Source organism: Marmota monax, unplaced genomic scaffold (assembly GCF_021218885.2).
Source record: "Marmota monax isolate L192 unplaced genomic scaffold, Marmota_monax_Labrador192_F-V1.1 WCK01_AAM20220418_F8-fsc00027, whole genome shotgun sequence".
Classification (NCBI taxonomy): domain Eukaryota; kingdom Metazoa; phylum Chordata; class Mammalia; order Rodentia; family Sciuridae; genus Marmota; species Marmota monax.
Window position 1 is genome coordinate 12,943,927 of NW_026694617.1, and position 25,679 is coordinate 12,969,605.

Genomic DNA, 25,679 nt, shown 5'->3' on the forward strand with positions numbered 1-25,679 from the left:
TTAACTGAGAAAAATTGAACTTGCTCAAGGCATAATTTCTCATTATAGGGAGATATAAATCAGACTGTAATTGCCCAGGCTTAATTAATGAAGATTGCTTCAATGGTTCCAGAACACTGCGAGAGCCCTTCTCTTGCTGTGTTTGGTTAGATGCTGTGAATCTGTTGTTCTTCCCAAGTGCTGGACTTCTTTGCTAAATTTGTTTGTTGTATTCTACCTATTGCACTTAGTACTGTTCATCCATACTTTCAATACTTAGTACTGTTCATCCACACACTATTGAGTGTGTGGCTCTGAGCCAGGTATGATCTCTGTTCTCAACAAATGTATAACTGCACACTCCTCCCTCCTTCTGGCAAAACTCGAGAAGACTGATTAGAAAGAGGGTCTAAAGTGAGTCCCCGCAGCATGCTTAGCTTCATGATGACCCAGGATGTTGAAGAGTGGACCAGTGGACCAGCACCACCAGCCATCCTTGGTTGTTTTTAAGCTCAACAATAATCTGCATTTAGCTATTGGGTCCCTGGTTAGGAAACACAAGTAAAGTATAGCATGCCTGATACTTTGTTATCAGAGTTTAAAAATATTTCCTAGACAACTGAATTCTGTGAATTTTAAAAATTCTTTTTCTGACCTTTCTTTATCAAATATCCTTTATGGACCTAACAGATATCTGGTGATAGAAACACTAGCAGTACAATTGAAGACAATGTAATCTATTCATTCTATTTTCCAGGACCGGTAAGAACCTGGCTCTTCATACATTCAAAACATTTATAATTCCATATTTTAAAAGCAGCACTTCATATTTAAAGATAGCACACATCAAAAATAAATAACCCTTTCCTTCAATATCCCTGATTATCCACAATTACATTTTATTCCCCAGTTTTATCACACACACATGCACACAAATACTTCAAACCCTATTCTTTGTACTTACTAGTGAGCACACAAGTGTAGGAGACAAACATAGATCTGTCTTTACATGAATAGATTTATACTTTGCATATGCTTCCAAACCAGAGGTCATTTTGTCCATAAAAGACATCTGTCAATGAATGGAGATGTATTTGGTTGTCACAACTGCTCTGGGAAGTGGCTTTATTGGCATTTAGTAGGTAGAGACCAGGTATGCTGCTCAATATCCTACAATGCACAGAAGAGTCTCCCCCACAAAGAATTATCCAGCCCCAATGACAGTAGGTCTTATAACTGCTCCATATGGTACTCTAACTTGCTTTTTTTTTTCCTTCCCTCCCTCCCCCTTTCTCTCTCTTTTTCTCTCTTTCTTTTTTTCCTTTCTTTCTCTCTCTCTTTCTTTCTTTAAGTGAATATTAAACCCAGGGGCACTTAACCACTAAGCACATCCCTACCCTTTTTTATTTTTTATTTTGAGACAAGGTCTAACTAAGCTGTTTAAGGCCTTGCTAAATTGCTGAGGCTGGCTTTGAACTTGGATCCTTCTGCTTCAGCCTCCTGAGTCACTGGAATTGCAAAAGTGATCATACACATAGATAGATCTACTTCATTTTTTAGGCCACTAAATAGTATTTACTTTTACCATTTGAATTTTACGTACTATATCTTTTTTCTTTAATTAATTAATTCATTTATTTATTTGGGTGCTGGGTATTGAACCCAGGGTTTTGAGCACACTAAAACGTGCTTGACCACTGAGATACATACACCCTCAGCCACTTCACATGTGCTTAGAATTAAATTATGAACTATTTCAAACATAGTTCATGTATTTATGTATTCACCATTTGTATTTAAAAATATTAACATTTTTGTTATTTTTAAAAATAAAAATATTACAGATATAAGCGTAGTTTCCTGGCCAGTCTTCCTCTAGCTCCTGCTCAATAGTCAACCTCCATCCAGAAACAATTGTTTCCTACACATCTATAGATTATGCTTTACTACTTATGTTTTAATCTAGAAATCCTAGAGTATTGATTTTATGTTTTAGAAGTCACATGAATGATGACAAGCTTTATGTTTGGGCAACTGTATTTTTTTCCTAATGTGACTTTAGTAAATAAGAGGTAATTAATTCATTTTAGCTACTACATATTCATATATATATATATATACACATACATATATATGTGTGTGTATATGAATATATATATATATATATATATATATATATATAACTATTTATTGATTTCTCTCTTGAGAAGACATCTGAATTATTTCCCGTCTTTCACTAATACAAGCAAAGTTGTGATGAATATCCTTGTGTCTCCTTGTAAAAACTTACCAGAGTTTAAAATATCTAGTTGTGGAATCACTGGTCTTAGAGTATAACCAGCACCAATATATCAATATAGCAGATATGGCCCGATTGGATTTCCAATGTATTGGAAAGTCCTATTTTCCACTAAACACATCAAAATCATTTTTTACATAGTCATATTTCTAAGATGTTGTTATTTCTGATAATTATAAAAAGAGGCTCATGTTAGTGTGCCTTCCCCTAGCTATTAGTGAAGTTGAAGTTTCTATCAGTTAGCTATTTTCCAATAATACTGCACGACAAGCCATTCAAAATTTGGTGGTTTAAAACAACGATCATTTATTGATCCCTCTCAGTCTGCTGTTTGGCTGGTGGTCATCTGATTTGAAGTAGGGGTGGCAAGATAACTCAGCTGGAATTATCTCCCTGCTGAGTTTGGCCTCAAGTTCTTATTCATACAGGTGCACACTGAACTTCGGTGTGGTCATTCAGGCCCAGGAAGAAGCCAGGTAGCAAGATGAAAGTTTTCTTAATCCATTTTGTTCCATCACCCCAGATGTTGAAGTAGGGGCAGTGTTGAAATAGGGGCAGAATGAAAAATTGACCCAGTAAGAAAATTCCCCACAGAGCTGTTGAGTTTTCTTTTTGCTTTTTGTGGATGTTATCTTCCTTTGGGGAATATTTGTCATTTTTTATGGACAATATTTATTAATTTTTACTGAAAATATTTATTAATTTTAGTTACTAATTTTGGAACATTTATTACTTTCTTTCAGTCATGACTTTCTACTTTTTTTATAGTGACATTATCAATACCGAAAATTTAATTTAGATGTTTGTAAAATGTTTTCATTTACTGAGTAAAATGTAATTTTCCCACTGATTAGTAATAAATTTAGTACATACAATGTTTCCTAATCAATAATTATTGGTTCATTTGCATATTCCCATACAAGTTTAATTATTATGGCTTCATAAAAATTCAGTATATGTAGTAGAAAGAGTCTACACCCACCATCCCATTCTTCTTTTCCAAATTGTTATTAGCTACTTTTTATTCTTTTCCATATGAACTTAGGATAAGCTTGTCACCTCTGAAAAATATTTTTATTTACAAATTATACTACATTTATAGGTTAAGTTACAGAAGATTATAATAATTAACTAGTTATTGAATTTTTATAAAAACTAAAAAATTTTCTATTACTTTATATGTTTTATTCTAATGGGAATGCAAATCTATTTTTTGAATTATATTTTGTATTTAATTATTATTTCTCTATAAAAATTGATTTTTATAAATTTATTTTAAATAATTCAATACTTTATAGATCTGTAATTCTTTCAATGTGTCAATAAATTCTCTGGTTTTCCTGAGTTGGTAATTCTGTCATCTGTGAGTGGTAAGAATTTTATATTTTTCTTTCAAATTCTATATCTCCTATTTTGTTCCTAATACAATTTTGTATCTAAAGTTTCTAGTAAAGTATTGAATAAAAGAAACAATTGAGGGAATATAGATATTGTTTCTTTCTTTAGAGAAAATACTCCTAACACATATTTTTTTTTGTAGCTTTTATAGTAATCCATTATAAATTTAGTAAGTCAGTTTTAGTTTGTGGACTTTATTAGAAATGTTACTCTAATCAACTTTCTTAGTTTTATATATCTTAGTTTTATATTTATTTTTGGATTATGTTTATTTTTTTAATTATTTATTTTATAAGCCTATTTTCTTCTTTTCTTGATTAATATTATGAGAAAAATTACAATTTATTAATATTTTAAATAAACAGTATCTGATTTTGATGATTCTATTATTTTTTACTAAAAAAATGATGATTCTATTATTTTTTTACTATTCTTTTAATTATTATATTTATTCTATTTGTTTAGGTTTAATCTTGAAATTTCTAATGTTTGAATTTGACAATTTAGCTTAGCATATTAAATTTTCTCTTTTTTTCCTACAGTATATTTATTTCAGGAAATTTTTCTATATGGTATTTCATAGAATTTCACACGTTTTAATATGCAGTACTTCTGCTGTTTTGACTCTAATTATTTATAATATTCATTACATTTGATACATAAATTCAAAATGTGTTTTTAATTTGAAGAGACACAATATTTTTGTTGTTTTATTTGTTTTTCTAGTTTTATTGTGGTGTGTTCAGAGGAAAAAGTGTATACTATATTTTTTGATGTTTTAATACTTGAACTAATAATTTTTACGAATGCTGTGAGTCATACAGTGTCAGATTTATCATCCTTCTATCCCCCCTAATGTTAACTTTTACCCAAAGAGCTCATTTACAATGAAGCAGCTGCAGTAACAGGTAGATGACTGGGGGCTGCACTGTCTCTACCATATACTGCATCACCCAGAAGCTACCAGATTCAGGGGAAGTGAGATGCCTTTTCCTGGAGCAGCAAGGGACCAGCTCTGGGATGACACCCATGATACCCTATGGGCTAGGGTGTTGTTTGTCAATATGTTGTTTATGCTTTTATGTTAATTACATGGTACTTTCTACATCAGTATATGGTGATCTAGGAAACAGCTGTAGATAAAGGAGTGTCCACGCTCATCGAGCAACCTTCTGCTTCTTATCCCATTCTCACATATGCAGACTCTCCTAGACATCCTTTTTCCCAGAGGAAAAATATTCTTACCAAAAGATGCAGCAAAGCTAAGCATAAATTTATTACACCCAAGAGTGAAAGGAAGGCAATCCCCCACGAATTACAAGAATGCAGTGTGGCTTATTATAATGGGGAGAGGACAGCATCTATGTGGAACTCAGAAGACTCTCTCTGGTGCTTCCATTTCCAATATTAATAATAAAAGGGCAATTCATGCCACTCTGACTTGACAAGAACAAGGTAGATGGGTCCTCTGTTCTTAAGGAGTGAAATCTAGGTTACCCCAAGGGCTGGCAATCTTCACCAGCCACTAGTGTTGGTCATAGGTTAGGGGAATAGATAATAGAAGGGAGAAAAGGGAGATGATACATAGCAATTTTGACCTTAGAACCATCAATTTCCCTCAATACCCTATTTTACATTTATTTTGAGAAATTGAAACTGGACATCACCTTGAAGAAGCAATCACCAGCTGGAGTAAATTTAATGTTGGGTAGAATGAACCAGAATGGTGCAGGTATTGGACATCCATGCTATCAGTGTTTATCAGTCTCCATTTGCATCTCAGTGCAGTTAATCATCTCCATTTGCATCTCTTGCCTCTCATAAAATTATTCATGTTCGTATAGCAGCTCTCAATCAATGGCTCTGAGCTGATGAAGACATTTCTCAGGTATCTTATATTTTGAGGGGGATAATTCTAAGGTATGTATGTACCTAAGTATTTAATCTCCACTTTAATAGCTGGCCAAATAGCACATCCTAAATTTCCTGCCTTTTTTTTTTTTTTTACCTACATCGCTTCTCATTTTTCCTATTGATATGCCTTACACTTTGTACTTGAATTTTTCTTTTACATTCTACCTATGGAAGAACTCACACTAGTCTACAGGATCTCAGTGACATGCAGGGACTTTTGATTCCATCTCATGAAACTCAAGTTTATATCCCTGTTCCAGGTATGAGACTATCTATGACAACTTTAGTTTGGGGGGTCTCCTTTTGTTTTCTTGAAACATCAAATTTCCTGTTTTTACTTTTAAGTTTGGATATGTTTAATTTGTTTTCATAATGAAACTAAAACAAAACGAAGCTTCATGTTACTTTGACTAGAATTGACAAGAATGAGAACACAGCTATTTCCCGGTGGCGACAAGTATATGCCATGAAAAGAATATGCCTGTGTTGCTGCAGAAGGTGACTATTAGTGCAGTTTTTCTGCAGGACAGCTTGACAGTCCTAGGTCACAAGAAGTCTGTGTCCACGCAATGAGACCTAATGATTCTGCTCCAATGTATATATTCCAAGAACAGGTTCAGGGAGCTCAAAAGAAGGCATGGATAAGAAAACTCATCACACTTGTATTTTGATTGGCAGGATATTGCCACCAAGGTAGGCATCCAGCTTTGAGGCAGGAGACAATCAAATGTCTCACTCTCTACCTTGGAGTACAATGCATCAGTAGAAGCAGCAAGCTAGTTCCAGACAATACAGAGAAAGTTTAGCAGATCTTAAGATACGATGCCATATGAACAAAGTTGTAATCACAAGATGTAACCTAGTACTTTTCTTTTTATTTTGGTACCAGAGATTGAACCCAGGGACACTTAACCACTGAGCTACATCCCCAGCCCTTTTTGTTTGCTATTTTGAGACAGGGCCTTTTTGTTGTTGTTGTTGTTTTTAGATGTACATGACAGTAGGGTATATTTTGACATACACACATGAAGTGCAACCTATTACAATTTTGATCCTGTTCTTGTGGTTGAACATGATGTGGAGATATACTAGTCCTGTAATCATATATGAGCATAGGAAAGTTATGTCCACTTGATTCTACTGTCTTTCCTATACCCCCACTTCTCTTCATTCCCTTTTGTCTAATCCAAAGAACTTTTATACTTCTTCCCCTACCTTCCCTTGTTATGAATTAGCATCCACATATCAAAGAGAACATTCAGACTTTGTTTTGGGGAGACTGGCTTATTCCACTTAGCATGATATTCTCCATTTCCATCCATTTACTGGTAAATAACATAATTTCATTCTTCTTTATGGCTGGTAATATTCCATTATGCATACATACCACATTTTCTTTATCAAATCATTTGTTGAAGAGCACCTAAGTTGGTTCCATAGCTTCACTATTGTGAATTCAGCTACTATACATATTGATGTAGCTGTGTCCATGAAGTGTGCTTATTTTAATTCCTTTGGGTATAGGCCTAGGAGTGGGATAACTGGATCAAATGGTGGTTACATTCAAAGTTTTCTAAGGATCTCCATTCTGTTTTCCAGAGTGGTTGCACCAATTTGCAGTCCCACTAGCAGTGATGAGTGAACCTTTCCCATATATCCTCACCAACATTTATTGTTACTTGTATTCTTGATAATTGCCATTCTGACTACAGCAAGTATAGTTTTAATTTGCCTTTATCAAATTCCTACAGATGTTGAAAATTTTTTCATTTATTTTTGGCCATTCATATTTCTTCTTCTGTGAAGTAAATACCGTTTAGTTCCTTTGCCCATTTGTTGATTGGGTTATTTGGATTTTTGGTGTTAAGGTCTTGAGTTATTTGTATATCGTAGAGATTAATGCTCTATCTGAGGTGCAGGTGGTAAAGATTTTCTCCCATTCTGTAGGCTCTCTATTCATGTTCTTGATTGTTTCTTTTGCTGTGAAGATGCCATTCCATTTATTGATTCTTAATTTCTTATGCTTTAGGAGTCTTATTGAGGAAGTCTTTTCCTGAGCTGATATGATGGATAATTGAGCCTACATTTTCTTCTAATATTCAGAGGGTCTCTGGTCTAATGCCAAGATCCTAGATCCACTTTGAGTTAAGTTTTATGCAGAGTAAAAGATAGGGGTTCAATTTCAATCTACTACATATGGATTTTCAATTTTCCCAGGACCATTTTTTGAAGAGGCTATCTTTTCTCCATGTTTGTGGCACCTTTGTCTAGTAGGAGATAACTATATTTATGTGGGTATGTCTCTCTGTCTCTTATTCTGTTCCATTGGTCTTCAATTCTATTTTTGTGCCAATACCATTCCATTTTTGTTACTATAGTACTGCACTGTAATTTAAGATCTGGTACTATTATGCCTTCTGCATTACTTTTCTCACTAAGGATTGCTTTGATTATTCTGGGCCTTTTATATTTCCAAATGCATTTTATGACTGCCTTTTCTATTTCTGTGAAAAATATCATTGAAATTTTAAAGGGAATTGCACAAAATCTGTATAGCACTTTTGGCAATCTGGCCATTTTGTCAATATTAATTCTGCTTATCCAAGAACATGGGAGGTCTTTTCATACTTCAAGGTATTCTTCAATTTCTTTTTTAGTGTTCTGTACTTTTCACTGCAAAGATCTTTTACCTCATTTGTTAGATTGATTTTATTTTTTTGAGACTATTGCCAATAGGCTAGTTTTCTTTATTTCTCTTTCAGTGGATTCATCTCTGATCAATAGAAATGTGTTTGATTTTATATCCTGTTACTTTGCTGAATTCATTTATTAATTATAGAAGTTTTATGGTGGAATTGTTTTGAATCTTCTAAATAAAAAATCGTGTCATCATCAAATAGAGCTAATAGTTTCAGTTCTTCTTTTCCTATTCATATCCTTTAATTTCTTTCTTCTGTCTAATTGCTCTGGCTAGAATTCAGAGAAAATGTTGAATAAAAGTTGTGAAAGAGTTTATCCTTGTTTTATTAACATTTTTAGAGGGAATTTCTCCCTTTGCTGGTTTTCACTTTTATTTTTTATTTCTTCTTCATGAAATATTTTCTTGAGTATGTTTTATAGTGCAGGCTTATTAGTTGTGAATTATTTTAACTTTTGTTTGTCATGGAGGTTGTATTTCATCATTAATTATGAAGCTTAATTTTCTGGGTGTAGTATTTCTGGCTGGCATCCATTTTCCTTCAGAGCTTGGTGAATATCATTCCAAGACCTCCTAACTTTGAAGGACTGGGTTGAGAATTCAGTTGAGGTCTTGATTGGTTTCCCTCTAAATATTACCCATCACTTTTCTCTAGTGGCCTTAAAATTCTATCCTGATGTTTTATGTTGGGCATTTTCATAATAATATGCTGTGTTGTGGATCTGTTGTAATTTTGTATATTAGGGGTCCCCCATAAGCCTCCTGTATTTGGTTTTCCACTTTATTCTTAAGGTTTGTGAAATTTCCTGATATTATTTCATTGAAAAGATTGTGCATTCCTTTGATTCATATCTCTGAAACTTCATTTGCCCCAATCAATCTTAAGTTTGGTCTCTTCATGTTATCCCATATTTCTTGGAAGTTCTGTTCATTGTCTCTTTACATCTTTTCCCTATGATCAACTTTGTTTTCTAGATTATATATTTTGTCTCCATTGCCTGAATCTGTTTTCCAAGTGGTCTAGTCTGTCAGTAATACTTTCAACTAAATTTTTAATTTGGTTTGTTGATTTTGTCATTTTGAGGATTTCTGACTATTTTTCTTTAGAATGTCTATCTCATTCTTAAAATGATCCTTCACTTCTTGTATTTTTTCTCTCATTTAATTTCTCACACCACTATTTACCTTGTAGATCAGTTTAACCATGAACTTTAAGAATTCTATCTCTGACATTTCCTTCACTCTGGTGTCAATGGAGTCTACTGTTGAGGTACTGTGTGTTATTTGGAAAGGTTTATTTCCTTGCTTTTTCGTATTGTTTTTGTGTCTACCCATCTATCTGGATGGATCTGATGCTATATACTTTCTATCTAATGAGTTTATAGCACACTTCTATGTTACTAGCACATATTGGGGGAACTGGTGGGGTGGTCCCAATGATAGCAACAATGTATGCAAACAATATATAGTAGTAAACTAGATCCTTGGTTCTTATTTTGATATCTATTGTTAATTAGTATGATATGTAGGGTTAGTGTGATAAGTAAATTATATCAGTCAAAGGAGTAAATAATCATGTATTATGTCTGCCTTAAAATCAAACAGTGGGTGTTGTTTATGCATTCCACTGTATTAATTATTGCTGTGACATTAGTGTTAGGGGTAGACATTACATACCTCACTATTAAGAAGTGTTAAGGATAGAGTTGAGTATGTATAAAGAAGAAGAGATAAGAGGGTAGAAAAGTGTTTGCAGTTACAAAGGGTGAAGGCTGATGCAGTGGTAACTTGGCATATGTTGTTACTTTGAAAGGGGATGAATATAGAAGAATATAAAGGAAGAGAGAGAGAATTGGGTGTCAGAAATAGAGAAAAAGAGGAAGCTAAGGGAGATAGGGTAGTGATAAACATAATATAAAACAAAATCAAAATAAGCTAATTAAAAAACCCTAACCTCAAAATACAGAGCATGGGGAGATACCACCTTCAAAACAACAATAACAAAATTACAACAAGAAAGAAAGAAAATGAAATTAAAAAACAAAGGGTTAGGAATGAGGAGAGAGAAGCAAATATGAATAAGTTTAGGAGTCCTTTAATCAGTCAGTACACATTCAAATAAAACAAAACTCCAATATGGAAACCCAAAAAACAAAAAGCAAAGCAGAACTACTACCAAAACAAACAAGCCACAAAAACAGCAACAACAAAAATCTTGGTGATACTAAACAAGAAATTAAGGAGTCATATCCACTGTGGGGGACAAGATAGTCAGTGAGCTTATGTGTTCACTGTCTGTGCCTACCTGGTTGTCTTTTCATTTTTTCTTGAAGTATGATTTAAGGCTGGCAGCATGGTCTGTGAGTTGTACATCCTTCTGTTTATTGTGCTGCTTATCTTGTTGAAGGTTGTAGCTTATAACTTCCCAATTTCCCTCCTTGGGAGATGAGTGTGGGCAGGCCAGGCTGTAGGCCTGAAGGTGAAATGGCATGCCCAGGAAGCTGGGTTGCAGGTGGGTGGCAAAGCAGCTGGCCACATCCAGGGCCCAGCTGGTCTGCACCAGGTGGGTCAGTGCTGGGTGCTGGGACCTGCGTCCTCGCCATGAAGCTGTGTGCTGGACCACTCAGGTCTGGCAGTGAAGCAGTGGCCTGGCTTGTAGGTCTATGGGCTTAGTCAGCAAAGCAGTGGGCTGGGTCAAGGGGAAAGGGGAGACTGGGGACTATAGAGCCAGAGGGTCTTTTTGGGTCCTGGGGACTGGTGAATGTTGGACTGGGGAGGGAGCCAGGGACCAGGCTGGTGCCAGCCCCTGGGGAGTGCCAACTTGGGTGGGCCTCAGGAACCCAGTGGGTGTTCCAGGGCTGGCTGAGTGAGCTGAGAGAAAAATGCCATCACACCCTCTTTTCAACTGTCTGACCTGCTATAGCTGACCCCAACAGTCCCACTAGCCATAGGACTCACGGAGCTGGAAAGAGCCTGGCCCTCTCCAGCCTCTGTAACCTGTGATCCCTGGGCAAAATGCTCCCAGTTTCTGACTGTACTTGGGTTTGCTAGGCTCAAACAGGTCCACGCAAACATACTTGCAAACTCATGGATTTGGGTTTCCAGTTTCCATAGGCCTCACAGTGCAGCAATCCTAAAATGGTTGGTTCTTGTATCGGCTCTCTCCATCCATGCACAATTGATAAACTCAAGTGGAGAGGTTTTTTTTTTTTTTTTTAGATCTGATTAATGGTTCAGTGAGGGCAGACAGCCACTTCAGTCTCAGGAATTTTCACTCTAATCCTCAGGGAGACACAGTATTTCTGCTGTTTGAGTTCTGTGTAGCTGAGTTAGGAAAAATGTTGTCTTACTCTAATCTGCCATCTTGCCCCCTTGAGACAGGGTCTTACTCAGTTGCTTAGGGCATTTCTAGATTGCAACACTCCTACATCAGCCTCCAGAGTCACTGGGATTACAGGAGTGTACCACCAATCCTGGGTGACATAGTACTTTTGTGAACTTTAAAATATATACAAAATCATTTAACTCCCATAAACACAATGAAATGGAAGAGAAACAGAGGCAGGAATGGAAAATGAAAACCATAACAAAACAAAATGAAAACCATAACTATACCTTCTGAAGACCAACAATGAGAATGTGCCAAGTACTGACAAATGAAATCCACCTAACCCTTTGCACTTAAAATACAAAGGAAAACCTATGTGTTTGGTGTATTTATATGGGTTTTTACAGAGAGAAGTTTGACAGCTTAGTTTAAGGTTGGAGGTACATGTAATTCACTTAATAATTGTCTTGTTGGTAGATATTTACTTTACTTCTGACTTTCTGCTATTACAAATAATAGCAGCCTTTGCAGCAAAGGCTACTTATTGGAATGTGTGCAATATATGTCGTTCTATTGAGAAAAGAAGCGAGTTACTTGCAATGGTTAAGAATACTGGGTACTTTGCACCCTTGGACAATTTAGCTAACTGCTGTACCCTGTTTTCTTTTCTTTTCTTTTTCTTTTTCCTTTTTTATAACAATGGTACATACCTATAAAATTAGAGTGATGATTGAAAGAAAAATTGTATATGATGTACTTAGATCAATGCTGGCAAATATTGAGCACTCAATCAATATTATTATTGTGGTTATTGTTTTAACATGTTTTTAAAGATAATTAAAATTACAGAAATTAAATTTATTGATTAAATGGAACACATTTTAATTTTTTACATAATTTTGTTCCAAACGGATCATATACTTTATGGATCATACTTTACCATCCATGATATCTAAGAATATTCATTTGTTATGCTCCTGCTAAAAACAGATGTCTTCATTATTTATCTTTTTTACTTCATTGGTAAAACACACATTACATGTTACATTATATTTCCTTGGTTACAATGAGTGTGTGGACATTTTAACTTTTATGAGCTGGCAAAATTCATCCTAACCACTTTTAGACAAAGAGGCTTCCATCAGCTCTTACATTCATTTGACTTATGATGTAATAAATTTGATCAGTATTAAGCCAAGAATGGAGAAGCCCTACATATTGCCTCAGATTCTGTCATTATTTTCTTTCTGGACAGATGAGCTATTGGGAGATACAAATGCTCATGGTTATATCAGAGAGTTGTTGTATTTTTTTTTCTTTTTATAACATTCATGAGTGTCATCTTGATTAAAATCCCAAACTGCTAGAAGTAAAAATAAATCAAGACAGAATTATTAAACATTTTATTACTATACAGCACTGCTTTTCCTTTAAGTTTTTCCCATGAAATGTACTATTTTAACAGCATAACTTTAATAAAAATACTTGGGTTCTATTCTGTGAACTTAAAGTAATTCAAGCATTTATTATATCTTTGTTAAAAAAAATGCAAGTTCATGAGGATTTAGAAAACTTCAGCCAATTTTGCCAAAAGACCTCTTCAATAAGAAGTTCATTTTGAGAAAATAAAAGTGCATGTAATCTTAGGGTAATTTATATGGGGGGGTGAGGACCTAAAATTGAAAAAAAAAAGTCACTTCATGTAATAATTATCTTCAGCTCATACTGTTTTCTCTGGGATTTTTAGAAAAGTTACCCAGGAAGGACATCTTTATTTAGTGTGATATGTAGTAGAATGGTTCTGCTTCCTCTATGTCTCAAAGCCTTTATACACAAAATTCTTGCTGCTTTCCCAACAGCTCTGTCAATATAGAAAGGCTGTAGGGATGGGAAAGGGGAGGAATAGCAGAGTGAAATTCACCAAACTATGCCCTCTGCATGTATGAAAATATCACAATGAATTCCACTTTTATGTCTAACTATAATGTACCAATTAAAAAACAAATCAATATAAAAGAAAGATTGCAGAAAAGGGGAGAAGAGTCAGTCAGAACATGTGTTATTTCATTGACCCGTTGAAGTAATGAAGGAACAGGAATGGTAGAATCGTTAGGAATTTGAACAACATATATTTTGCTGCCCTGTGTTCTAGGCTTACTACCTGGGGGAATCTGAGAAAATTATAAGACTTCAAATTTTTGTATTTTTCAGAATAAAAAATGGTTATTGATCTTTTTTGTAAAATTCATATATTAAATATTTTATACTCCAAAATTCAAGCTATATTTTAGTGAATTCAACTGTGTGTGGCTCAAAACCTACCTAGAAAATAGGGTGAAATATGCTGATAATACAGAGACTACACACTTGAAAACACATTGACCACAAAAATTCTCCCAAATGAAGTTTTAGTTTAGTGTTCTCTCCTGAAAAGTTGTTATTTAGTCTGAACCATGAAAGGCAAGTAGTATTTCAACATGGGGATGTAGGACAAACCGATATTTAGACACAAAACAAAAACAAACACCTGTGGGAAGACAGCCTGGAGTAAGAACATGTGGAGAGCACACAGGGACTCTCTCAGGGTCTGGTCCTTCTGGGACACGTGGTGTGAGGAAGGCTCTGTGGAAAGCAGAGAGGCCAAGTCCTCTGGCTGAGACCAGATGGCAAAAGCCTATATGCCATGTTAAAGACAAGGACTTTTCTTGGTCTCTTCAGGTTTTAAGCAGAAGATTAAAAGATCAGAATTGTGTTTTACAAGATAAATTTGGCTGAGGTGCTCTGGCTGGATTGGAATGAGGAGAGCCTAGAATCTGTGAAAACAGAATCCTCTTACAAAGGTCCGGGGTTTTGGCCACAAAGGCCTCCAACAAGCATAAAAAATGAAGGTCATGTTAACATGTACCTGTGTTCTAGATAAGAGGAGAAACAAGGAAATGGCCTCACATTTAGGGAGAAGTTATTGGTTAATCTCTATTTTTGAGATATATGACTATCTCAGCTCATCTATGTTGCTATAACAAAATAAGATTGGGTAAGGTATAAACAACAGATTTCTTTCTTACAGTTCTGAAGAAAGTCCAAGTGAGGAGTTTAAGCTTGGTGATGATCTTACTGCTGCATTCTAAGTTTAAGTTTGGTGAGGATCTTACTGCTGCATTATCACATGGCAAAAGTTGGAAAGGCAAAAAAAGATAGTTTCTAGATAGTTTCTGCCAACACTTTTATAAGGTTGCTAATCCCATTCATGAGAGTTCTGCCCTTTGACTTAATCACCTCCTGAATCTCTTAACACTATCTCATTTGTGATCTAGTTTCAACACATGAAGTTTGAATTCAGACCATAACAATAATGAGCAAAAGGCCAAGAATATATCCCCGGATATTAATTCTATAAACATGTGGAAAGCTTAAAAGACTGTCCTTCAGTTTTTTTCTCAAGTAGGACCATCCACTATTTATTTTAAAAAAATGAAATCTTAATAGTCTTGGTGGCATTAAGAAATTGAAAATGGAAGCCATGTGTAAAGGGACAGGAAAAGTCAACTGCAAAAACTCTGTGGTCAGAATTATTTCTTTCAGCAAAACTCTTTAACCTCTGTTTCTACATTTGCAGTAAATTGTCCTGTCAGGAATATTCTTACATTACAGCTCTGCTCTCTCATTGCACTTTCATCACCTATAAATCTACTCGATCATACCTAGTACCCAAAGCCTTAATATCTGAGTTGCTAATGGTCTCACATGAAGAAAATGATCCTTTATATTTCACAGCTTCTTCTCACACCTACTGTTCTACATTGGTCTCAGCCACATCTCCTAACCCGGGTAATTATAATTAAAACAACTAACTGAAAGTTAGTGGTGATTATGTAATGTATACTTTAATAGTTAATTTATATGCATTAAATATGAGAATTTTCACAATGATTCTGTGGCATCCCTGCTACTATTTTCTCTATTTTATTTAATAAGAAGCTGATATTTAGGGAATATAAACTAGTCCACAGGAACACAGGCAATTGGGAGTGAGGAACATGTCACACCAATCCTATATATCTTTCCAAGTTCTCCAAAACAGATTAGGCACTTTCCTCAAGAAACCATATGCGAAATAGTACAAAGGTGCATGGATGGCACAGTATCCTCAAAAGATTACAAATTTGGGCTGGGGATGTGGCTCAGGCGGTAGCGCGCTCGCCTGGCATGTGTGCGGCCAGGTTCAATCCTCAGCACCACATACAAACAAGGGATGTTGTGTCCGCCGAAAACTAAGAAAAATAAATATTAAAAAATTCTCTCTCTCTCTCTCTCTCTCTCTCTCTCTCTCTCAAAAAAAAAAAAGATTACAAATTTAATTCCTTACATGTTATTTTAAGTCAAATGGAATTAGGGGAAGTCAGAAGTCTAGAATCCCAGTTCTCGGTCTTCTAGTATATGTGTATAGGAATAATTTGAGGTCTTTCTTGGGTCTTCGGCTTCTGGTACACAAAAATGGATTAACACATAGTATTTACATCACAGTGCTTGTGCTCCATAACTATTAAGATAACTCTGTGAAAGTTCTCCATAAACCACAAAGTGTATTAAAAATAATCCAGATTATTCTGCAAACCTCCTTGGTTTTTGGCTCTCCAACTCCAGTAGAACAGCTTTCCAAATCTATTTCTGGGGGCATGCTTGCTTAAAAGTGAAAGGTATTTGCAAAACGCAGGCTCTCAACTCCTGTTTCCACTAAACAGGATTATACTTGTAAAATGCTCCTGAACCATGATTGAAAAGAGAGATTATAGTATTAATGGTTTTATTTTTCAGCATACTATATTTATAGTTGAACTCAAAGGTTGAAATGCTAAAAAAAAATAATAGGAAATGTTTCTTGTGAATTTTTTGAGGAAAAACAAAATAATCAGCCTATAAGTTTTCTGCCACATTCAAAGACTTAGATCTATGTTTTAGTTTATTAAACCTTTTGAGAACTTGTTCAAGCATCTTATAACACACAAGTAGTCAATAAATAATATGCAGCCTTGACCTGAGAAAGAGACAAGTTGGACTGAATAGCATGTACCATGATTTGGATGCAAAACAGAGCTTAGTGTGTTTAGAAAATTGAAAGTACATCTGCAGAACTAGGGTGAGATCAGTGAATTTGCCAAAAATGACATTCAAGCATGAAAGAGGATGGCTAAGATATAGTCATGTTATAATTTTGTACTATTTCCTCAGGACAGTGAGTAGTCATCAGTGAATTTTAAGCACAAAACATTTTTTTTTAGCTTTCAAAATGGCTCTGGTTATCATTCAGAGAATAGATTAGATAAATATGGTCAAGTTTGTCCTTCTTTCTCCTGGTGGAGCCCCATTCATTTTTTAAATCACCTTTACTGTGATATAATTTATGTAAAATAAGATGTTTCCATTCTAAATATTTGTTTAAATATACCAGGAATAATGTACACACACCAACAACATACTATTTCGTCATACCAAAGTTCTATCCTTCCCACATACTGTAAATCAGCTCTCACATCCACTTTTAGCCCATGTATCACTGATAACATCTTTTGTCACACTGGTTACCTTTGGACTTTCTAGAATGTCATATGAATAGCATCGCAGTGTGTTTTGAATTGAATTTGTGCTCAGCATTTTTTTTTTGGGAGATTCATTCACACCATTGTATATATATATATGTGTGTGTGTGTGTGTGTGTGTGTGTGTATATATATATATATGTGTGTGTGTGTGTGTATATATATATATATATATAACTAATACATTATGATGTATTGTATTCTGTTTTATAGATATATCACAATTTATTTTTTTCAAGTGTTTGTGGACATTTGTGTTATTTTCCAGTTTCAGTTATTATAAATAAGGCTGCTAAAAACATGTGTGTATAGTATTTCTGTAGGAATAATATTTTATTTCTAATACCAAAAAATGGAATGACTAGTTTCTATGGTGAGAGTCCATATAACCATATAAAAACTACAGAACTATTTTTCCAGAGTTGTTGCATTTTATATTCCCATCCATCGAATGAAAGTCCCAGTTGCTCTATACCCTTACCACACTGGCTATTGTCAATCTTTCTATTTTAACAAACCCTAATGTCGTACACTAGAAACCTACTGGGTTTATAATGTATAATGATATCTAGTTAACATTTATAACTAATGATGTTGATCTAGTTTTTGTGCAGTTTCCTGCCATTTGTATATCTCTTTTTTGGTGTCTGTTAAAATCCATTGCCTTTTGGTTCTGATTGAATTTTTTGTCCTCTTCTTATTGAGACATTTTTGTATGTTCTCAAAGCAAATTTTTTATGGACATAAGTATTTTAAGTATTTTCTTCTAGTCTGAAGATTTTCTTTTGGTGTTTTGAAGTAATGGTTTGAAAGAATAGAAAGTATTAAATTTTGACAAAATTGAATAGTGCTGGTTTAGATAATCTAGCTAAAGACCACATGTTGATAGGTGGATAAAAGCTAGCAACATACAGTTTAGTGTAAAGACACAGGTAGTTTGAAAGCATATGGATAGACAAAGATATACCATGTAACAGAAGTCTAAGAAGGCTGGAGGAGCTATTTTAACATGTTATAAAATGGTTTTCAAGACAAATGGTATTTCTAGAGACAAAGGGGGATATTTCATAATGATAAAAGGGATGACATATTAAGAAAAGATCATTATATGTGACTAATTACAAAGTCATGAAGTATCTGAAACAGAAAAAATAAGACTTTACAGAATTAAAGAAAGAATTTGGCAATTTTATAGTTGTAGTAAGAACTTTTAATAATTATCCTTAGGTAATTGACAGAAAAAAATTCTAGACATAAATCAATCAATTGCTCAAATTGAATTAAGTTGTATAAAACACTAGTCCCAGCCACTGAAGAGTACATATTCTTTTCTGGTTCATGTGTACATCCATCAAGTTTTTATACTCAATGAATTGAAAAGAATCAAAATTATATGAAGTGTATTTTCTGACCATGCACAGAAACAAATTAGGAATTAACCTTAATAAAGTATATAGGGAATTTTCCATCTGTCTGGTCATTAAGGAGCACACTTCTAAATAATTCATAGATCAATTAACTTTTGACAACTTTGTGTCTCAAATCTTATTTGATTTTTTTTTAACAAAGGACCAACTATAAGACCTTCCCCAATTATTTTACAGAGCTATTGCAAGGGTGAGATGAGGTGATAGAGATAAGATTGCTCTTTTGACTATTCAGAGGTAGCAGATGAATGCAGCATTCTCCCAGATAAAGACTTTGAAGCCTTCTCTGATTAATAGCAAGCCTTTTGTAGCCAAAGTGGACAACAATGTGCCAAAGGGAATAAAGTCATGGCTGTCTTTGCCCCTGATCAACCCTTCTGGCTTCACCATCTGCAGCTGCTGTCCAACACTGTGACTTACAGTGGCTATGATTTATAGCTGCTTTCTGAACTCCACCATCACCACCACCACCACCTTCTGCCTGGATTCTTCACATACCCTAAAGGAAGAAGCATCCTTCTTGAGGGAATCAAGTAACACCATGTTCTAAAGTAGAAGTCAGAGAAGTTAAAGCAATTGATGATGCTTTTTAGGATCCTTCCTGGTGTAATTCTCTCATATTTATTATTTTATTTTTCTATTCTTTCCCTTCTTGTTCTCCTATGCTGTTCTTTTCCCATTCTCTCTCATTACCTTCCCATTCACCGCCATTCTAGCTCCACGGTGGAATTCAGAACCAAAGCTGTTTCTCTTAGTTTACTGGGAATCAATGTTTTTTACTTTAAAGATTGATTTTGATGCTGAGGTCCAGAGTAGTTAAGCAAGCGACTTTAATTTGCTATGATCTGCTCCTTTGAACACAAATTATACCTCTGAATTTTAAGATTAGGTGAAGCTTATATGAGAATTTTCTTGGTGGATGCTTTTCCTTTCTCTGAGAACTTCCTAGTAGACTGACTTTATATTTTCCATCGATTCTCACTTTTTCTTTTGTTAATGACCTTGAGTTTGGCTCTAAACCTTCATGATGTCATCCACGATCTGTTTATACCACAATTTATGTCACCTTCTTGGATCTGTCTCCCCTTGACTCAGTCATTGGTGAGCCTCTTCTTCTATAATTTCTCTCACAATTTTGCTTCTCATTCTCATTAGGTTGGATGCCTTTTTTGGATTCTTTATTCTCCCATATCCTAAATGTGAACATTGTGTGAGAACACTCTTGGCACTTCTCTCTTGCCTGGTTTCCTGTCTATACTCTGTCAATTCTTAAGGAACAGGAGACTGCTCCTCTGCTCCTCAGAAGGAACACTCCTGATGAAAAAGCCATCTGCACAAATACATTACAGTCCTGCAGAATATTGCAGCAACTTTAGGCAAAATTCATCTTATGTCAGAAGACAATAGAGAATAGTGACACCTTTTTTTATTTTTAAGTGAATTTACTCTACAGACCTCAGCTAACTGAAGCAGCTTAAAAGTATAGACAGCACCAACATCAGCATTTGATGCAATTTGAGAGGGAAAAGAGAGGATTAAAAATAACTAAATATTCAATTCTTAAGAATCCCTGTTACCTTTTCTGGAATAAACCTTTGTCTACAAAAGGGAGTCAACAAGCTCTGACCAACATGAATTGACTCTTTACCCTGATGTTGCTTTCCTATTTCAGGGTCAGTCATTGCACATGATCTGGAATCTATTAACTTAATCTATATGGATATAATCCATATGCTCATAACAAGGTGTTGTTATCTTTGTTGTGTAGATAATGAGCCAGTTCTAGATTGATGAAATTTGATATACCAAATGTGACTGGGTCTCACCAGTTTTCTGGATAGTTAGTGTAGGACAAGTTACTTGTTTCAGGATCAATTGCTCATTAGAAAAATTGATTGGCAAAAGAGACTATTTTATGAACAAATTCAATGAATTTTCTTGAAAGGTTATTTGAGTAAATCCCAGTCATCAGAAATGTTTATTTAAGCTGTACCTATTCTGGTTCCCATCCCACATACACACCTTTAGAAAGGTATGAGGAGAGTCAGTGATGACATGGACTTGGTACTTGCAAAGAAAAACAAATGAATTTAAATGTCATAGTGTGCAAAGGCAATAAGGAAAATAAAACAATAACTATATGAAATATACCCTACATAGATGTGGTCCTTAAATATAGATGCCACAAATGTACCACAAATGAATAAAAGTACCAGCCCCCCTTGAATTCCCAAGAAAATCACACAAAATTCACGGGCTTTCATTATATGCAGTTGGCATGTAGATCTTGCTATCTGATTACCTGATGTTGTTAATCAAACACAAATAACCAGAGGCCAAGTTTAGTGAAGACCAGGGATTTACTGACTTTGTATATTTTTAATACATATGGAATTCTGCTATGTACTAGATTTATTAATATTTAAGATAGGCAATACCTAATTTCATTGTGTGTCAGTGGAAAAAACATTGATTCTATTTACAAATAATAAATAAGTTATGAAGAAGTAACCAAGTGTGCTTTGAAGCACAAGAATGGGGGTACCTTAATTAATAGATTCATTAGAGTTCAGGGAATTTTTTTTTTTTTTGGTAATCAAATTTAAATTGGCCTAAAGCATAAGGATAATTTGAATCATTATTTTTTTTCTCTAAGCATGTGGTATATTGCAAGGAACATGTCAGTTTATTTTATCATAAGTAATAATGGATTTAAAAACTGATTGCCAGTCAGATTGATAATCAATGAAAATTATCAGAAAATTTATTGTCTTTTTCCTAAATGGGAAAACAGGTCAATTTGTTGGATACCACATATCATGCAGGGCCTGAGATGCTTACAGAGACATGATTTCAAGCCTTCCTCAACTACTATTAAACAGTCTTTGATAGCATATCTGAAACCCTATTTCTTCCCTTTTTAAAGAATAAAGAAATAATAATACTATACCCATTTATGTTATAGAGAGAAAATATGGCTGAATAAAAAGTAACCAAATTTATTGAATATTTTAAAATTGTATAGTAAGGTAACATATGGTCATTTGTCTAATGGGTATCAATGGTCCTTTTTAAAAAAAAATAAATAAGAAAATTTTGCATTACACCCATGACAAAATACTTATGGTTTAGGTAGTCAATGTTATTTTCTTTCAGATGTCCATTCTCTTTCTTGAGGAGTGAAATATGCATTCAGACAGAAAATATCTATGTCAGAAAATGTGGAGAGTAGTCAAAAGTAAATTAGCAGACCTTCATGAATATTTAAATAGTGTGAAAGCCCACTTTTTTGTGCTAATTTCTGTTATTATAAAAGTCATATGTGAAAAAAAAATAAGTCATATGTGGTTCTGATCCATGGAGGATGAATCTTAAAGAATTTATTTCCCTGCACAGAATAATCAGGTTTCAAAGGAATAATCAATAAATGACTAAAAAGCATTTTATGACATCAGCATTAATATGAGAAAATCTGATTTTTAAGTCATAGTAGCCTATCCTATTCGTAGTAGCTTCTTATTTTCCAATCTCAGAAAATAAAAATAAAAACTCCTCCCTCGTGATCTTGAGAGACAGAAAGACAGAGACAGAGAGTGGAGAAAGAGAATGTTCCTTCTTGTCTTACCTATTATAATGGTCAATGATAATCAAAGGTAAAGTCTTGAACAAACAGTAAGGAAAAGAAATTATTGATGCCTGAAAGAATCCCATTATGTTGTTTCTCTTGGGTCCTAATGTCTCTCTCTCTACTGCTTAAGAATGAAATATCTGATCTGACTGTGGTATTTCTGTTTGGGAGTAGGGCACCAGCTGTCTTCTTAAATTTCCATGCCACTTAATCTAGCTCTAAGCTTGGTTAGCTTTCTATTTACCACGATGGCAACAACATCTACACAGGGTCAAATTTTCAGTAAGGTCTCTGAGGTAATGAAGTGCACAAAGAATGGTAATAAGAGAGCAGCCAAGTTAATTCCTTGAAGCAAGTGCAAATTTATACTCTCAAGAATCATTTTTGTTGTGGTATAAGGAGTGACCTGTGAATAGGAGGAGTTAATATTGGAAGCCAAGAATTTCAGAGTTTCCCAGCATTGTTCAGGGATTATCATTTAATTAGATTTGCAATTCTAATTCTAATTTATTACCCTAGTGGTTGTTTCCATCCGCCTAACCATCAGAAGGTCAAATTCTCCAAGATGGTCATCTAGAGAATTACTCAAATCAAAATTATTTGCTGTATCAGCCATCTAAATGCACAAACTAAACCAGTGAAAGATAAAATATTCATATGTCCACTCTAATTACCACTAAGATTTTTCACAAGCTACTTTTATACTTTGCAAAATTTCAGAGTCTTTCATGCCTATATTAGGTCAGAAGAAAAAAAAAGAGATATTGAAATGTACTTTTTGTCAGTCCCTTAAAGAAATCAAATAATTTTGTCATTATATGATGTAATTTACTGGAGTTGACAACAGTCCCCTGAAAGTGATTTTACATTGTGCTCCTTAATATTCATGTGTTAGAAAAGGTATTAATGTGAACTTATAACACATAAGCTCATGCAGCACATGCATGAAAACAAAACTGTAAATGTTACCAAGAAGTCACACTACCACTTGTAGATATAGCTTATACCTTTTTGAAAATGAATAAATAGATCATATATAATCCAGAGAACACCACAGAATTAAAATCAGAATACTAATGTCATAAATTTTACTACTGTATTGCTCCTCATTTGCTACTCTAATGCTGTGTGACAAAATGCCCCAAAGCACAATATCCTAAGATGTCAATCATTTGGTCTTATTTCAGTAAATTATTTGTCCTGGCTCTGGCCTCATTGCTGGATGTGGGACTGCTGGATCTCTGCATCAGGCTATGAATCAGTCTCCTTTAGAGGTCTCCTTCTAGGCCTCACTACCTTGGAATATCTAACTGATTGCATTTAGAAGATAGTGGATGAATGAATAAAACCATGTAATGCTTCTTATATCTTAGAACTCTAGCTTTTGGAACTCATACATGGTTACTTCTCCCACATTGCATTCATGGAAGTAAATCACAAAGAGGAGACAAAATATACTCCTCTCAATGAGTAGGCAGGGACAAGATAACTGCTGAACAATAAGTGATTTTACTAAGTTGTAAACAATAGTCTAACTTCCTTATTTTACAAGGAATAATATTGGAGATGTGAGTGCATGCATGTGCGTGCACATGTGTTGATGTGTTGTGTGTGTGTATGGCGGGGGTGGGGGGGGAGAGAGAGAGAGAGAGAGATATTTATCCAAGGGAAAACTACATGTTACTTTCAAAACTGGAATATAACAATATACTACATATTTTACAATGAGAAATTTTGCAGAATTTGAATACAATGCTTTATATTATATACTGTACTCTTTTTGAAATTGACATTTTTAAATCAAGTAATATAATGAACAATTGCATCTTGAATGCTCATTGGAGGCAGTAAAAATATGTCTTGAAGATGTTTTTAAATTGACAGCCTCCTCCTCCATACCCAGAAGATACACAGACACACAGAAATATCAACACATATCCACACATAAACAGTAGAAGAAGGGGGAGGGAAAGGAAAGGAGAGACAGAAAATATGAATGTAGAAATGCAATTATTTACAAAATTCAAAGATGATCCAGCCCTAAATGAATTTGGAGCTGCAGAATTTATTTTCTGAGGAGTTTGGAAATTTCATAGAAAAAATGGAAACTGCTGGGTAATTCCTTTTCCAAGTTTGTTATTTTGTTAACATGAATGTGAAGTGTGGGTTTGGGTAATCAGGGCAACAAACTCAATAGAGCCAAAAATGTGTATTCCTTCTTCTTCAGTTGGAATGGAAAGAAAATTATTCCTTTTAAAAATTTACAAGATTTTTTCTTTTTCCTCTCAGGAAAGCAGATTGTGCTGACAAGATAGGTTAATCAGAAGCTATAGAAAGTACGAACATTTTCTTTCTTGACATAACCCCATGAATATCAAAAAGTGAATTGCTACAACAGAAAAAAAAAATACTATTACAGCTGTGACTGGTAATATGTACTGAACAGCCTGCAAATCTCACCTCGTATCACTCCGGAATTCTCACCACACATTTACTGAGCTGCAGATGGTCTTGCTTTTCCAATGGCAGATAGCTCTACACTCTTAGAATTACCAAGACTTAACTTTTCAAGCAAGTTTTTGCAATCTTCCTACAGATTCTTTAATATAATGAATGTAGAAAGAGACAGACAATAAAACTACAGACCCTAAGCAAAGTAATCCATTTTAGTTGACACATGTTGTGTTGTCTTCAAGTAGACATGGTATATGGAATTAACTCTATACAGAAAAAGATAAATTCACACTTTCTTGACAATAATGATTCTATTCTTTTTAGATTTTTGTGTTGTTTTTCTTTACAACTTGTGCTTTGAGTTTTCACAGATCTATAGTTGAATACCATGGAGTTTATCTGCCAAATATTTTCCAACTTTGACCTCATATTAAATTAAAAAGAGAATTGACATACAACTTCAATAGAAACCCAGTTTCTCCCTATTGGCATAGTACTGGTACAATTTCAGACTATTTTCTTCTCAGTCCATGGGACATGTGGGAGGTATGGGGAAAATATATATATATATATATAATTTTTCATTTTTATTTTCCTATTATAATAATTGATTTTTTTCTATATGTTTCCCGCAATGTGAAAAAAAGGAAAAGGAATGGGTGTACCATGACACTATTCCTTAAATAGGAACAAGGAATCTTAGAGAGACTGAATTTGAGCATTTTTAGGGCCATTCTTGAGCCTTAGAAACTCTAGCCTCAGATGAAAAGATTGCTGTAACATTTTTGTCACTCAGCACCATCTCCATATGACTGATGGCTAAATTCTCTGCAAGATGTGGAGAGACCCTTGTTATAACCACCTGACATTTTTGAGCAAGGAAGTTCCAACTCTAATTCCTGCTCTTGTCAGTCAATTAGTATTGGCTCCTTAGCAGCAGGTATTGGTCCTCAAATA